The sequence below is a fragment of the Bos javanicus genome, chromosome 20 (genome assembly GCF_032452875.1).
Source record: "Bos javanicus breed banteng chromosome 20, ARS-OSU_banteng_1.0, whole genome shotgun sequence".
NCBI lineage: Eukaryota > Metazoa > Chordata > Mammalia > Artiodactyla > Bovidae > Bos > Bos javanicus.
The window spans coordinates 56610382-56627844 of record NC_083887.1 but is presented as its reverse complement, the minus strand read 5'-3'; the positions used below and the strand labels follow the sequence as shown (position 1 = coordinate 56627844).

At 39.6% G+C, this 17463-nt stretch overlaps 1 long non-coding RNA gene across 3 annotated transcripts in view; it reads left to right on the top strand.

The window, feature by feature from the left end:
• LOC133233738 (uncharacterized) overlaps positions 1 to 17463 on the top strand; it is a 164044-nt gene that overhangs the window by 51464 nt on the left and 95117 nt on the right. For 2 of the 3 annotated variants that reach the window (XR_009731819.1, XR_009731820.1), the window contains exon 4: positions 1961 to 1990. This is a non-coding gene — a long non-coding RNA (uncharacterized LOC133233738). Of the gene's footprint in view, positions 1 to 1960; positions 1991 to 11193; positions 11523 to 17463 lie in introns of those variants that run through there. The other variant, XR_009731821.1, reaches the window with a different exon arrangement.

Here is a 17463-nt window from a genome sequence, read left to right as displayed (position 1 = left end):
GAACTCGCATCTCTTGCATTGGCAGGTGGACTCTTTACTACTAGTGCCACCTGGAATGGGCACATCTTTGCATCCACCAGTGAAGGAAAGGAAGATTGCCTCTGGATAGTAGGAGGGGCTTGCCCATAGGAAGGGAAGGAATTGACAGAAGCCATCTCTGGAGACTGTTCCTCATACTGACCTCTCTCTGGAATATTATTTCCAAAGATCTTAACATGGTCACTGGCTTCCTTCTCAGCATTCAGGTCTCAGCTCAAATGTCATCAGGCATCCCAGGTGGCTCAGTGGTAAAAGAATCCACTTGCCAGTGCAAGAGACACAGGGACATAGGTTTCATCCCTGGGTCGGACAGATCCCCTGGAGTAAGAAATGGCATCTCACCTCAGTATTCTTGCCTGGAAAATTCCATGGACAGGGGAGCCTGGCTGGCTAAAGTCCATGGGGTCTCAAAGAGTCAGACACAACTGAGCATATGTGTACATGCTAAGTTGTTTCAGTCTTGTTGGACTCTTTGTGACCTCATGGACTATAGCCCACCAGGCTCCTCTGTCCATAGGATCCTCCAAGCAAGAATCCTGGAGTGAATTTCCATGCCCTCCTCCAGGGGATCTTCCCAACCTAGGAATCAAACCCAAGTCTCTTACATCTCTTAAGTGTCTCCTGCATTGACAGGGGCTTCTTTACCACTAGCACTACCAGGGAAGCCCACAACTGAGCATGCACGTGTGCAAATGTCATCACTGACTTTCATCATCAAGATCATCACCGACTCTACTCATTTCACATAAACCTACGGTCACTCTGCATTTACCTTCTTCATTTCATTTCTTTGTTTTTGTTTATTGTATATTGCCGTTGTTTATGAGATATTGTTTATTTATTTGTATTAATATATTGTCTCTTCTTAACCTCCCACTCCCCATCATAACAAAAGCTCCCAGAAAGAGAGGAGCTTGGCTTCCTTATTCTCGCAGTTTTTTCATCATCTAAAAAAGAGAAAGGACTCACTAACTCATTGTGAATAAATTAACACCTAGCTCAGCTCTACCATGTTCAAAGCCAGCTCTCAATAACAGTGGTTGATGGATGCAAATGTCTTTATATCTATCCAAGATTTCCCGGGGGTGTAGCATTTTAGAACATTTTTTTTTAATTTCTGGAACAGTAGAGACAATTTCTCAAAGTTTGATATAAAATCAGTATTCTGACTCCAATAACACTTTGGATTTCTTCTGGATAAAATGACCTCAGGTTTAATACAACTTCTTAATTTCAATAAATGGCTAAATAGAATTTTATTTTCCCTGGGAAAAGTCAAAGGAAAATATTAATGTTACCGCTTTTATTTTCCTTCTCATAATATTTTCATGTTGTAGTAAATCAACATCATTATGGGGCCATTCCTTAGGGTGGAAACCTACAGTGTTTATGCCATTATTTTTATTAGGATAATAGCTAAATGTCCTGAGCACTTGCTTTTTTCCAGGAACTGTGCTGAGTGCATCACACAAACCAACTCTTGGGTTTTCTAAACGTACTGACTGAAAGGGTCTTCTGTGGTCTTTGTGGCAGGTGTCTATAAGCTTCAGGAACATGCTGTTAACAAATACTATCACCATTTGAACAACTTCTCTGCAAACTCTATAAGACAGAGGTACTTTGATATATTGCTTTTTTTATTACAGCATGGTTGCTGTACAATATTATGTGTTACAGGTGTAAAATATAGTGATTCACAGTTTTTAAAGTTATTTTAAGATAACTTAAAATAACTGTATAGTTATAAAATATTGGCTATAATGCCATTTATAGTTATTATAAAATATTGGCTGTATTTCCCATGTCTATTTATCTGCTGATAAACACTTAGGTTGCTTCTGTATCTTGGCATTTATAAATAATGTTTCTATAACATTGGAGTGCAGGTATCTTTTTGAATTCATGTTTTTGCTTTTTTCAGATATATACCCAGGAGTGGAATTGCTGGGAGGTAAGTAGTTCTGCTTTTAGGTTTTTGAGAAACTTCCATATTGTTTTCCACAGAGGTTTCACCAATTTATACCTTACCAACTGTGTATAATAGTTCCTATTTCTGCATATTCTTGCCAATATTTGTGTTCTTTTTGATGATAGTCATTCTGATGGGTGTGAGACGGTATCATATTGTGGTTTTGATATGCATTTCCCTGATGATTAGTGATGTTGAGCTCCTTTTCATGTGCCTCCTGGCCATCTGCATTTCCTCTTTGGAAAAATTTTTGTTTAGTTATTCTGCCCATTTTTAATTGCATTGTTTGTCTCTTTTGACGTTAAGTTGTATGAGTAGTTTATATAGGCTGGATATTAATTCTTTATTAATCATATCATTTGCAAATATTTTTTCCTATTCAGTGGTTGTCTTTTCATTTTGTCAATGATTTCCTTTGCTGTGCAAAAGTTTTAAGTTATGAGGTCTCCCTTGTTTATTTTTGGTTTTATACGTTTTAAGAGTGGTTACACCTACGACTGAGTGACTTCACTTTCACTTTTCACTTTGATGCATTGGAGAAGGAAATGGCAACTCATTCCAGTGTCCTTGCCTGGAGAATCCCAGGGACAGGGGAGCCTGGTGGGCTGCTGTCTATGGGGTCATACAGAGTCAGACATGACTGAGTTGACTTAGCAGCAACAGCAGCAGCAGCAGCAGCAACACCTACCCAACTGAAGATATACCCAACTAAATGCAGAGTCCCAGAGAATAGCAAGGAGAGATAAGGCCTTCTTCAATGAACAATGCAAAGACATAGAGGAAAACAATAGAATGGGAAAGACTAGAGATTCTCTTCAAGAAAATTGGAGATATCACAGGAACATTTCATGCAAGGATCAGCATGGTAAAGAACAGAAATGGTAAAGACTTAACAGAGGTGGAAGAGATTAAGAAGAGGTGGCAAGAATACACAGAAGAACAGTACAAAAAAAGGACTAGATAACCCAGATAACGATGGTGTGATCATTCATCTAGAGCCAGACATCTGGAGTGTGAAGTCAAGTGGGCCTTAGGAAGTATGACTACCAATAAAGCTAGTGGAGAGATGGAATTCCAGCTGAGCTATTTCAAATCCTAAAAAGTGATGCTGTGGAAGTGCTGCACTCAATATGCCAGCACATTTTGAAAACTCAGCAGTGGCCACAGGACTGGAAAAGGTCAGTTTTCATTCCAATCCCAAAGAAAGGTAATGCCAAAGAATGTTCAAACTACTGCTGCACAATTACACTCATTTCTCACGCTAACAAAGCAATGCTCAAAATTCTCTAAGCTAGGCCTTAACAGTATGTGAACCGAGAACTTTCAGATGTACAAGCTGGGTTTAGAAAAGGCAGAGGAACCAGAAATCAACTTGCTAACATTTGGTGGATCATAGAGAAAGAAAGGGAGTTCCAGAAAAACATCTACTTCTGCTTCATTGACTATACCAAAGCCTTTGACTGTGTGGATCACAAAAAACTGTGGAAAATTCTTAAAGAGAGGGAAACACCAGACCATCTTACTTGTCTCCCAAGAAACATATATGCAGGTCAAGCAGCAACAGTTAGAAACGAACATGGAACAACGGACTGGTTCCAAATTGGGAAAGGTGTACGCCAAGGCTGTATGTCATCACCCTGCTTATTTAACTTCTACACAGAGTGCCTCATGCAAAATGCTGGGCTGGATGAATCTCAAGATGGAATAAAGATTGGCAGGAGAAATATCAATAGCATCAGATATGCAGATGATAGATACCATTCTAATGGCAGAAAGAAAGGAGGAACTAAAAAGCCTCTTGATGAAGGTGAAGGAGGAGAGTGAAAAAGCTGTTTTAAAATTCAACATTCAAAAAAACAAAGGTGATGGCATTCAGTCCCATCACTTCATGGCAAATAGATGGGGAAAAAGTAGAAGCAGTGACAGATTTTCTCTTCTTGGGCTCCAAAATCACTGTGGATTGTGACTGCAGCCATTAAATTAGAAGACACTCGCTTCTTGGAAGGAAGGCTATGACAAACCTAGACAACATATTAAAAAGCAGAGACATCACTTTGCTGACAAAAGTCCCTATAATCAAAGCTATGGTTTTTCCAGTAGCCCTGTACAGATGTGAGAGCTGGACCATAAAGAAGGCTGAGCACCAAAGAACTGATGCTTTCGAACTGTGGTGCTGGAGAAGACTCATGAGAGTCCCTAGCACAGCAAGAAGATAAAACCGGTCAATTCTAAGTGAAATCAACCTCAATACCCATTGGAAGGACTGATGCTGAAGCTGAAGCTCTAATACTTGGGCCAACTGATGTGAACTGCTGACTCACTGGAAAAGACCCTGATGCTGGGAAAGACTGAGGGCAAAAGAAGAGGGTGGCAAAGGATGAGATGGTTAGATAGCATCACCAATTCAGTGGACATGAACTTGGGCAAACTCCGGGAGATGGTGAGGGATAAGAAGGCCTGGTGTGCTGCAGTCCATAGGGTTGCAAAGAGTCGGACACAACTTAATGACTGAGCAACAGCAACCCCTATGCTAGAGAAGCAATGTTATAATACATCTTAGTTAAAGATAAGACTCAAGAGCATTTATTTCTTACTTTGAAGTGTTAGTCAACTCTTGTCCCCAAAATAGTGTCTAACTACTTCATCAAGACATACTAATTTTATATGAGTTTTATCTGTCTCTATTAAAATTGCATTTGTTTAATGGCATCTTTCTATTGTATAAAGGGGTAGGGATAATTGCAAACTAATGTTTTATGTTTTATTATATACATCTGCTTATACCTTAAATAAATAACAACTTTTGAATGTGAGTCTGTAATTATATGATATGCTTCATGCTATTCTAAAAATCAGCTTTTATTAAAATCCACCCAAACCATGTAAATGTCTTTTGACTTTCCCAGTGGACCAATTTGCATAGGCTTTTCACAAACACTAACTCATAAGGCATAAAACATTTGGAAATATGCCCATTCCGTGGTTGCCTCTCAATGCCCATAACCTAGCTGACGTCCCTGCTGAAAACTCCTGTCTCAAGATTACTGTTCATTTAATTGATGGCTACTGTCTTCATTACACAGCTGTTAGCCCATCAAGAGGATAGTTAATGAACTTGGCAATATACATTGCATTAACTTTTTGCCCTAAGGTTAATCATGGGCTTATTTTCAAATGTGCTTTTGATGTGCTAAGCTTCCCTAATAAATATGATTAAGTAAAATAAGTTGAGAGGAAGAACATCAATTCAGTGAAGATTGCTTAACACTGGGCAGCAGGTTTGTATTTGAGTAAAGGAAAATTTAGTGCCTGTGCTCCGTGGCTCCCAAAGAGTATTTGGCTGTGACCCAGATACTGAGCTTTACCTTCATTGAACCAAGCCAGGAACTCTGATTTATACACCAATATGATGTTCTTCAATTGAGTACTATTCAGGGCCTTATTTTTGCATACACCATGCTCTTTTCTCTTTTTTCTATACATCAAAACAAGCATTATAATTTTTGAATTATTTATAACCCAATAAGCATTATAATTTTTGGAGTAATAATAGAGGATATTCTAAGACTCAATCAGTGATGGGAATAAACAATATTAAAATAGTAGACTCTTAAGAAAAAATATTTTTTATTAAAGAAACATTCTCCCAAGCATTATAAGTAAATTTACATTAAATATTAAACCTTTCTAAAGTAAAATCTATTTGCTCACTTTTTCCAAAAAAATAAAGAACAATGCAGTGTGCCCTTGTTGTTGCTACTACAACTATTTTTGTCAAGAATGTCCTTCTCATATCCATCCTTCTGAGTCCTCTTCTCATTTTAGTCTTTACTGACTGATCCAGTATTAGCTTAAAATCTAGAAATAACAATAAACTATATGGCATATCAGATCAGATCAGATCAGTCGCTCAGTCGTGTCCGACTCTTTGCGACCTCATGAATCGCAGCACGCCAGGCCTCCCTGTCCAGCACCAACTCCCAGAGTTCACTGAGACTCACGTTCATCGAGTCAGTGATGCCATCCAGCCATCTCATCCTCTGTCATCCCCTTCTCCTCCTGCCCCCAATCCCTCCCAGCATCAAGGTCTTTTCCAATGAGTCAACTCTTCGCATGAGGTGGCCAAAGTACTGGAGTTTCAGCTTTAGCATCATTCCTTCCAAAGAAATCCCAGGGCTGATCTCCTTCAGAATGGACTGGTTGGATCTCCTTGCAGTCCAAGAGACTCTCAAGAGTCTTCTCCAACACCACGGTTCAAAAGCATCAATTCTTCAGTGCTCAGCCTTCTTCACAGTCCAACTCTCAAATCCATACATGACCACAGGAAAAACCATAGCCTTGACTAGACGAACCTTTGTTGGCAAAGTAATGTCTCTGCTTTTGAATATGCTATCTAGGTTGGTCATAACTTTCCTTCCAAGGAGTAAGTGTCTTTTAATTTCATGGCTGCAGTCACCGTCTGTAGTGATTTTGGAGCCCAGAAAAATAAAGTCTGACACTGTTTCCACTGTTTCCCCATCTATTTCCCATGAAGTGGTGGGACCGGATGCCATGATCTTCGTTTTCTGAATGTTGAGCTTTAAGCCAACTTTTTCACTCTCCACTTCCACTTTCATCCAGAGGCTTTTGAGTTCCTCTTCACTTTCTGCCATAAGGGTGGTGTCATCTGCATATCTGAGTTTATTGATATTTCTCCCTGCAATCTGGCATATAGGGTTTCCCAAATGGCACAGTGGTAAAGAATTTGTCTGCCAATGCAGGAGACAAAAAAGATGTGGATTTGCTCCCTGAGCTGGGAAGATCTCCTGGAGAAGGAAATGGCAGCCCACTCCAGTATTCTTGCCTGGAGAATCCCATGGACAGAGGAGCCTGGAGCGCTGCAGTCCATGGGGTCACACAGAGTTAGACATGACTGAGCACATACATGCACACATATGTGATGTGTAGAACAACAAAGACTCTACAGGTCAGTAGAAACACATTTTGTGATATAATTTCCTTATTTTATTTTTCTGTAATCTTACTAAGAAAAAATATTCTTGGACTTAAATTTTCTATCATTTGTCCAGGTCTAAAATGATGTTTTTAAAAAACATTTTGATACAGTTGCATTAGTCACTTTCTCCTGTGCCAGTTAAAATCCCAGAGAGACCATAATGATGACATCAGTCTGGGAAAGACGGCAGCCACCATTGAAGAGAGAAATTAGTTTATATTTGAATGGCGTCCTTTTTTTTTTTTTTTTTTTACAGCACAAAATTAGTCCTCTCTCTCCTCTTAGCACAAAATGTACTTGCTGGGATAGAAAAATCCCATTCAAGTTTCCTGGACTCAGCCTTCCATCTGGTTTAGTCTTGGCTGAAGGAATCACAGAGCTGGTCTCCTCTTGGCTTAGAAGATGGGAGGGCAGTTGTTTCTACTTCTCCAGTGGCTTCCTCCTCCAGGTGTAATTTCCGTTTAGCCCATTGCTTTGAGAATATGGGTTCCTTTTCTTCATTAAATGATAAACTTTAGGTCTCTGGAGTACTTTTAAGAGAAGTTGTTGTTTTCAAGAAAACACAAAATAATCTTGAGCCAAAGTACTCTTTCTTTAGATTTCTACAAGAAGGGGAATTTCTTTAGATTTTTACAAAGTTTTGTTTTCAAAGCCCTCATGTTCAAGACAGTAAATATTTTCTAATTTCTGTAACAGCTACACAAAATATTATTGAGCCAAAGTACAATATCTTTAGGTTTTTACAAGAAAAATAATGAAACTACAAAGTTTCTGTTTTCAAAGCCCTCATGTTCAACTCAATAAATACTTAAAATCTATAAAGCACTGTACTAATGAGAAGACTGGGATTAGAAGAGTTGTTAAGATCAAACTGAACACTGAAAGCGAACTAAAAGTCCTATTTCTGCCTTCCAGTTGCCAACATCTTGTTGAAAAGACAATGACATGTTCTAATAATCTGGTACAAACTGACTTATGTGAAGTGGTGCAAAGGAAGCTCAAACTCTTTGAGGGTGGCAGGAATGTGGGTACCTGGGAAAGCCTTTTGACATTCAGTTGAAGTTCCAAGATCTTCAACAAAGTAAAAGAGTGTTACAGACCCAAGAAGGAACTTGCACCAAGTCCCAGCAATATAAGGGCTCAGATTTCACTCTAATAAGGCTACCATGAGGGATGTGCAAAGGATGTGACGAGAGGAAGTGGGAGATAAAACTATAAAAAGGTGGGATGACTTATCTTTTTGTAATTTTTTTTGTCATTATTCAGATCAGATCAGATCAGATGAGTCGCTCAGTCATGTCCGACTCTTTGAGACCTCATGAATCGCAGCACGTCAGGCCTCCCTGTCCAGCACCAACTCCCGGAGGTCACTCAGACTCACATCCATCGAGTCAGTGATGCCATCCAGCCATCTCATCCTCTGTCATCCCCTTCTCCTCCTGCCCCCAATCCCTCCCAGCATCAGGGTCTTTTCCAATGAGTCAACTCTTCGCATGAGGTGGCCAAAGTACTGGAGTTTCAGCTTTAGCATCATTCCTTCCAAAGAAATCTCAGGGCTGATCTCCTTCAGAATGGACTGGTTGGATCTCCTTGCAGTCCAAGAGACTCTCAAGAGTCTTCTCCAACACCACACTTCAGAAGCATCAATTCTTCAGTGCTCAGCCTTCTTCACAGTCCAACTTGCACATCCATACATGACCACAGGAAAAACCATAGCCTTGACTAGACGAACCTTTGTTGGCAAAGTAATGTCTCTGCTTTTGAATATGCTATCTAGGTTGGTCATAACTTTCCTTCCAAGGAGCAAGAGTCTTTTAATTTCATGGCTGCAGTCACCATCTGCAGTGATTTTGGAGCCCAGAAAAATAAAGTCTGACACTGTTTCCACTGTTTCCCCATCTATTTCCCATGAAGTGGTGGGACCGGATGCCATGATCTTCGTTTTCTGAATGTTGAGCTTTAAGCCAACTTTTTCACTCTCCACTTCCACTTTCATCCAGAGGCTTTTGAGTTCCTCTTCACTTTCTGCCATAAGGGTGGTGTCATCTGCATATCTGAGGTTATTGATATTTCTCCCGGCAATCTTGATTCCAGCTTGTGTTTCTTCCAGGCCAGCGTTTCTCATGATGTACTCTGCATATAAGTTAAATAAACAGGGTGACAATATACAGCCTTGACGAACTCCTTTTCCTATTTGGAACCAGTCTGTTGTTCCATGTCCAGTTCTAACTGTTGCTTCCTGATCTGTATACAAATTTCTCAAGAGGCAGATCAGGTGGTCTGGTATTCCCATCTCTTTCAGAATTTTCCACAGTTGATTGTGATCCACACAGTCAAAGGCTTTGGCATAGTCAATAAAGCAGAAATAGATGTTTTTCTGGAACTCTCTTGCTTTTTCTATGATCCAGCGGATGTTGGCAATTTGATCTCTGGTTCCTCTGCCTTTTCTAAAACCAGCTTGAACATCAGGAAGTTCACGGTTCACATATTGCTGAAGCCTGGCTTGGAGAATTTTGAGCATTACTATTGGAAGTACATAAATATATATTCCCTTTCCAGAATGTGTCATACTGCCATGACACTATCCAGAATCCAGAAAATGATGCCAAACAATTCATGTATTTCCCTTGACAATGCTTCATCCTTCAATAAGTCTATCTCAGAGGGTCCCAAGTCAGTCTCTCCTCTTTAGCTACTGGTACCTTTTCTCTTCACTATGATTTTCTGGATCAGGGGCCAGCAAACATTTTCTGAAAAAGGACAGATGGTAAATATTTTAAGTTTCACATGTCAAACGTTCTTTATCATAGCTGAAAGCACTCATAAGCAATAGGTGAGTGAATGGTGTGGCCAATAAAACTTTATTTTAAAAGCAGATGGCAGGCTAGATTTGGACCATTGCTTGTAGTTTATGGACCCTTGTTCTAGGTCCCTCAATTTCTTTGTCTCCTCTAAAGAATCTTAGTTTTTCTACTCTCTGTCTTCAGTCAAAACTGTTAGGTATTTGAAATAATCAAATTTCCAGTCTTGGTAAATCTGGGGCAGGACCATATTTTGGAGGCAATGATAGAAAGGATGGTCTTCCCTTGTCTGAGCTTCAAGATGAAGGATCTAGAAGACAAATCTTTTAGCACAACCATAGGGTGTTATTGTTTGAAGTGTCTCTCTTTTTTAGTTTTACCAAAGGCATCTTTCTGCTAATTTAGCTCCTTTGAGCCAGGACCTGAGAATGAAACTAGATGTGCAATATATTCTAAGAAGGAGGTCAGCCAGAAGAGGAAAGATGGAAAATGAAGAAAAATATCATTTTACTACATTTTGTAATCCTCAAATCTTGCTTTTGAGTGTCCACTCTTTGTCAAACCACTAATTTTCCTTTAATTTAACTATTTAACATGGGATCCAAAAAAATAAAAAATGAATCATTTCAAATTAGTCTACACACAGTGGGAAAATCCACTGGAGGTTGTTGATCAGGAGAACAATGTGTTCAGAATCTTTTAAAGAAAATGTAATTCCGCTAACAATGTACAATGAAGAAGACCAGTGCATTTTAATAAAAAGTCTGAGTGGTTGGCAAGGGTTGGAGGGAGGGAAGAAAGAATAAGCAGTGAAACTATTCTGTGTGGTATTATAATGTGGGAAACATGTCATACCCATAGAATACACAACACCTGGAGTGATCCCAATGTAAACTGTGGATTTTGGGTGACTGTGCATCCATGTATATTCACCTGTTGTAACACATGTATTACTCTAAGGCAGAATTTGATGATAAGGGGAGATTGTACTTGTGTCAGGGGAGAAGTTACATGAGAAATCTCTACTCAATTTTACTGTGAACCTGAAACTGCCCTACAACTTTAATTCTACTTTAAAAAGTCTCTGACAAGAAATAATACCAGATTTAACTTGTCAGATGACATATATAAGTACCATTTATGGCTCTAGAAGGCACCCTTAGTAAGCCCCCAAAGATAACATCTCCAAAAGGCACAGTGGGGTTGGAAGAGATATAAGGTGTTTGCCTTGAGCTGTAGTCTAGACAGAGTGCCATGCTGTCAGTCAAGCTCTATGCAGATTATTCTTTCCAAGATGACTGCAACAAGAGCTCTCAACCCACTCTTCTTCTTCCTATGGCATGCTGTCACTCCTAGTAGAGAGATATGTGTTTATTTTTCTCCCCTAGAACCTGACAACACCAGAATTGATGCTGTGGAACTTCCAAGGTTAGGACATGAAAGTCTATATGGATTTCACTTGGTTCTCCTGGGACACTTGTTCTGGAACTTAGCCACCTTGCTATGAGGAAATGGCAAGACCACACAGAAGCCAGGTATAACTGTCTGGCTAAAGCTCCTGTTGAGGTCCCAGCCAGTAGCCAGCATCAACCTCCTGATATATGAGTAGCTGACTCACAGAGTAACTCTAGCCCCAAACATCACCTGCTACAACAGCATGAGGAGTCCCCAGTCCCAGGCAAACACTGCCTAACTGAGCCCAGTCAACACCCAGAACAATGAGAGAAAATAATACAGTCATTTTTATTGCCTGGATGTGATTCCTCACTTGGCAACAGACAACCAATGAAGTACAAGGTGTACAAAAAGAAAGGTCCAACTGGGTTGTTGTTGCTCCTTAAATCAGTAGAATGAGAGTGAAAGTCACCCAGTTGTGTCCAATTCTTTGCGACCTCGTAAACTATAGAGTCCATGGAATTCTCCAGGCTAGAATGCTGGAGTGGATAGCCTATCCCTTCTCCAGCAGATCTTCCCAACCCAGGAATTGAACCAGGGTCTCCTGCATTGCAGGCGTATTCTTTACCAATTGAGCCATCAGGGAAGCCCCCTTTAAATCAGTAGAAAATAATAGCTAATAATATCATGCCTAGCTCTTATGTTCACTTTTTAATATTTCAATCAGTTAGTCCAAAATTTCTTTAATGACCACCATGTTGCCTGTTTTTCCTAAATGTGCTACCAGGATTGACAAGATCCTGCTTTCGCCAAGGCAAATGGTCTACGTGAGCCAGAAGCCTGGGAACATACACATCATGTTCAAATGACCATCCATGTATTTAATTTAAAAACAAACAAACAAAACATTGCTCATTACTCCACAGGTACTAGGCTGATAGAATCAAGCCACAAGATATCACAAGACATCAAACCCTAGAGATACAATGCATTTTTAATTTTGCAAAAATTGCATTTTTATCCCTAATGTATTAATTCATTTTTTACTTTTGTAACTGATGCTGTTACTTATCTCCTGGGATCACTGCAAATCTTGATAAGGCCCCGTGGCACTTACTTTAACCTAATTATAGCAGCGATTCCAGCAGCCTATCATTCACTTGGATGTGAAGAAATGCATGACTTAACAGGGTCACATTCCTGGGCTAATTCCACTCTTCAGTCAGCCATGAGGCAGCTGCTTGAGCATGTCTGAGGATGTAGAATGTGGCCACTCCTGATTCCATGCCAACATCCGCCCCCTTCATTCTCTGCAAACAAAATTCTCTCCTACTTAAGGGCAAAGAATAGTATCACCTCTCTGACTTCTGCCGTCCATTCCTTCCTCTAATTTGTATAAGCATACTCCTCACTTCTTCTCTCCTCTCCACCATCTCAGAATACTGTGTATTCTCTGCTTCAAATCAAAATCTTCACATCTTTCTTCTTCAGCCTAACACTTTCCCCATCTTCTCAGAGACATTCTCCAGAAATAATTCTCTCTTTTCTATATCTTCAGTCTCTTCCTCTTTCCTGACTCTTGATCCTCTGCCTACAAAATTTTAAAAAGACTTTCCCATTCTAAAGATTAACTCTTCCTGGCCCTTTTATCTCTTTAGATACCTTCCCTTTTCAATCAACCTTTTAGAAAATGTCAATATTTGATTTCCCTTGCCCAATTCCTACTCATTCCTTGTTCTAGCACCATCTTATTATTACCCACATCATTTGAGTTGTTGGGGTTGCCAATGATCTTCTGAAATTATTTCAAGCCTTATAGAACTTGTACTTTGTAAGTATTTAGAGATTCTCAGCCATTTCATCCTTTGAACATAACATAGCTTCCCTGTTTTCCACATCACTCTTTCCTAATTTTGACTTGTCTTCCCTGCCTTCATTCCCTCCTTCCTTCCTTCTTCATGTTTCCTTTTCTCCATCCTTCTCTCTCTTGCTCAACAATATATAGGGTCTTGTATTAGTCAACTTAGGCTGCCATAAGAAAATATTTTAGATCGAGTCACTTGGAAATTTATTTTCTAAAATTTCTGGAGGCTAGCAGTCCCAGATCAAGGTGCCAGCTAACTTAGTTCCTGGTGGAGTTTCTCTTTCTGGCTTGATTATGACCATCTTCTCACTATGTCTTCACACGAAATTCCTCTGTGCATGTGATAGAGTAAATAAGAGATCTCTCTCTCTCCTCCTCCTCTTATAAGACCACCAGTCTATCAGCTTAGGGCCCCACCCTTATGAACTCATGTAACCTTAATTTTCTCCTGAAGATCTTATCTCCAAAAATAGTCACACTGAAAGTTGGAGCTTCAACAAATGAATCTGGAGAGGAGACATAATTCAGTCCATGGCAGGCATAATCTGTGGCATGAAAAGTAGGCAGCGGCTCACAGTTCCAGGCTGGCTTGCAGCCTGGGCACCTCACTCTTTCCCCGCTGTGGCCCCTACTGAGTTGCTGGCATTTACTTTCACACCTGTGGTTTCAGAATCCCAAGATGGATGCTACATCCTGAGAGGTTTTCCTTGAGAGGCAGAAACCAGGCCAACAGATGCACCAGGTCCATTTCTTAGGATAAAGAAAAATAATAGCAACCCTCGGACTCCCTTCATTTCTTCCTACCCAAAACTGCCTCACATCGTATGGACCACCACATCAAAGGCAAAGGGGGACTGGTTTAGTCTAATCAACATCCACTTTCAAGACGACCCATTTCAAGATGACTGCTAGAGCTGACTGTGATGTTTCCTCATGTAGCCCCCTTCCTCTGTCCATAAAATCTCTTGCCCACTGATTGTCAGTGGGAAGAGGAGTCAGCCTTTGGACAGAAGTCTTTTCCCCAATTTCTGCCCCAAGTTTCTGGCATTAGAGATAAAGCAAACTTTCTTTTCCACCATCCTTGCCTCTTTATTGGCTTTTGAGCAGCAAGCAGATGGACACCACTTTTGTTTACAGTATCACATTTAAACTCATTTTGACTGAGTTGAGTGAAATTTGCTTTGCTTCTAAAAACATGTGACTTTCAATGAAATTACTGCAAATAAAAAAATGAATAAGTTATCCCCTCTAAGTTCTTATTTTCATTCCATTATTGACCTCCTTCTTGCTTTGAGAGTTTTGCACTTGAAATTATTCTCTTTAACCATAAATTTATCTCACCTTTCTCAAGGTATGAGGATGAATGCACCTTATTTATATGGTGTTTTACCATCTGCAATGTCCTTTCTGATCTATTTAATTACATCTAAGCCACATGTTAATCTCATGAGGCAGATAAACCAGAAATAATTTCACAGATGAGAAAACTGTCACCTTTACCAAGATCACATGATTAGAAAGTGATAAAACCAGCACAAGATTCAGTATCTTCTGATGTGTAGTCTACTGCTCTTTGAAACTTGGCAACCATTTCAAGCTCAAAAATAAACCTCCCTCTGCCTTTTATAAAACAACATTAAGATTGCACTGGGGGGTTTCCTCGTGGCTCAGTAGTAAAGAATCCACCTGATAATGCAGGAGCCATGGGTTTAAGTCCTGGGTCAGGAAGATCCCACATTCCTTGGAGCAATTAAGCCCTTGCACCACAACTATTCAGCCTGTGCTCTAGAGCCTGGGAAGCACAACTACTGAAGCCTGTGAAGCCTAGTGCCTGAGCCCCCCGCCCCCTCACTGCAGCTAGAGAAAAGGCCAAGCAGCAGTGAAGACCCAACACAGTCAAAGATAAATTTCAAAAAATTGCACTGGGATGTATAAAATTGCTTGTATACTTTTGATCATTTCTTTCTTTTTTTTTTTTTTTTTTGCCATTTCAGTTTTGAAATGGCAAACCTTGGAAGGCTATCTAAGGTTTATACAGCAAAAATGTTACTCCTCAGGACTTGGGGAAGTCTAGTCAATATTGTTAAAGTAGGGGGAAAAAACCTGTTCTTCATGGAATATTCATAAGACAAATGAATTTTTAAAACTCGCAAAACTGGCTGAGCTATAACCTCACCAGTGATATTTCAAAACATGTTAGAGGTCTCCTGCTTGTGGCCATAACAAAATAACTTGTACCAGACTGATCTTCTCATCATAGAAAACTATAAAACGGAACAAAATATAGGAAGTGATTATTTTTAGATGTTAGACAACAGGCAACACAGATCCATTGGTCCCCCAGGGGAGTCAGGGAGCCTTCAGCCAAGCATCATAGTTAATACCAGCTGTCTCCTTGGAGGCATTTGGAGGCAGGGAGTAGCAATAGAGTGCAAGGGTCTCACTGGGCGGAAAAGGAAGATATCATAGCTCTGGGCTTAAGAGGTGGTTGGAAATTATGGGGCAAGAAAGAAGAAAAGAGAGTCATACAGAAATAAAGCTCCAGAATGCTGCGTGTGGTTACCTTTATTCTTGGATGCGAGACAAAACTGTATGCATAGGGCAGAATTCTTAAGACAGGGTAAAAAACAGCTATCGAAGATAGAGAAGTTACTGAGGAAATTTGAGTTGAAAAACTATTAGACCTCACCTAGTCTGGGATACACTTGAGTACTGACAATCAGAGTAGAGACATCTCATTAAATATCCCTTACATTCAGTGGATACCCAGAGAAGGTCATGCTAATCTCATTTCACAGTAGAAACTATTGTAAGTTGTCCTCAACAAGGGCTTCCCTGGTAGCTCAGACAGTAAAGAGTCTGTATGCCATGCGGGAGACCTGGGTTCGATCTCCAGGTCAGGAAGATTCCCTGGGAAGGAAATGGCAACCCACTCCAGTACTCTTGCCTGAAAAATTCCATGGATGGAGGAGCCTGGTGGGCTATAGTCCGTGGGTTGGAGAAGAGTCGGACATGACTGAGCAACTTCACTGGTTCACTGCTGCTGCTGCTGCTAAGTCGCTTCAGTCATGTCCGACTCTTCGCGACCCCAGAGAAGGCAGCCCACCAGGCTCCCCCCTCCCTGGGATTCTCCAGGCAAGAACACTGGAGTGGGTTGCCATTTCCTTCTCCAATGCATGAAAGTGAAAAGTGAAAGTGAAGTCGCTCAGTCGTGTCCGATTCTTTGCGACCCCATGGACTGCAGCCTACCAGGCTCCTCCATCCATTGGATTTTCCAGGCAAGAGTACTGGAGTGGGATGCCATTGCCTTCTCCGTCTGGTTCAGTGGTCCTTAACAAAGCATAAAAATTGTCCTTGAATGAGTAAAGCTTAAGAAAATTAATTATCTGTCTGCTGGAACAAAATTCAATATTTTACTAAAGAAGAGTGTAAAAGCCAGCTGTTTGGCAACATAGCACCCACAGTATTCAGTATATAACAAAACATTACTAGACATTGTGAAGAAACAGCAAAATATGATGCAGAACCAAAAGAAAAGTCAGTTAACAGAAATGTAAATTGTTTATTTTTAGCAAAATGATATAAATCTCATGAATCTTTGAGTGTTTGAAAAAGCCTTGTCCAAAATAGATAATGGCATAAAAAGAAAAAATTTAAAGAAATCAGAAAAAAAGAAAAGAGCCATTGTTAACCTCATTAGAAGCAATGTATGTCAGACTACATTAGATTGACATCTTTAAAGTACTGAAAGGAAAAACTAAACCTAAAATCTTGTAAAAATATCCCCCAAACATGAAGGAAAAATAAAGACATTTTTAGGCAAACAAATACTGAGAGAATCTGTCACCAGCAGGCAAACACTACAAGATATATTAAGAGAAGTTCTTCAGACTAAATGAAAAAGGATTCCAGATGGAAATTTGGTCTACACAAAGAAAGGAGAGTGCCAAAAAAACTAAATATGTAAATAAATATAAATTATTTTCTCTTTTTGCTTAATTTCAGAGAAAAATGAAAGTATACTATTATGAGCATTTATATGTAAATACTTGTAATTTTATATATCAAAAAAAAAGAGAAGGAAAGAGGCATAGCTGACAAAACAGTAGAAGACATAAAATGGAATCCTTAAAAACTCTTAATCCAAAAGAAAGCAAGAAAGAAGGGAAAAAAAGACAAAGATCTAATGGGATAAAAACATAGCAAATACAAGATGACATATTTAAATACAACTGATTATTTGGTAAGTCCATGAATTGACACTGGACTTTAATTAAAAGTAAAGGATTATCAGACTGAATTTTTTTTAATGAATATATGGTTTATAAGAGAGAAAAGCACAGAAGAAGGTATATCTCTTAAATTTTCATCAAATGACTGTTGAGTAAGCTATATTAAT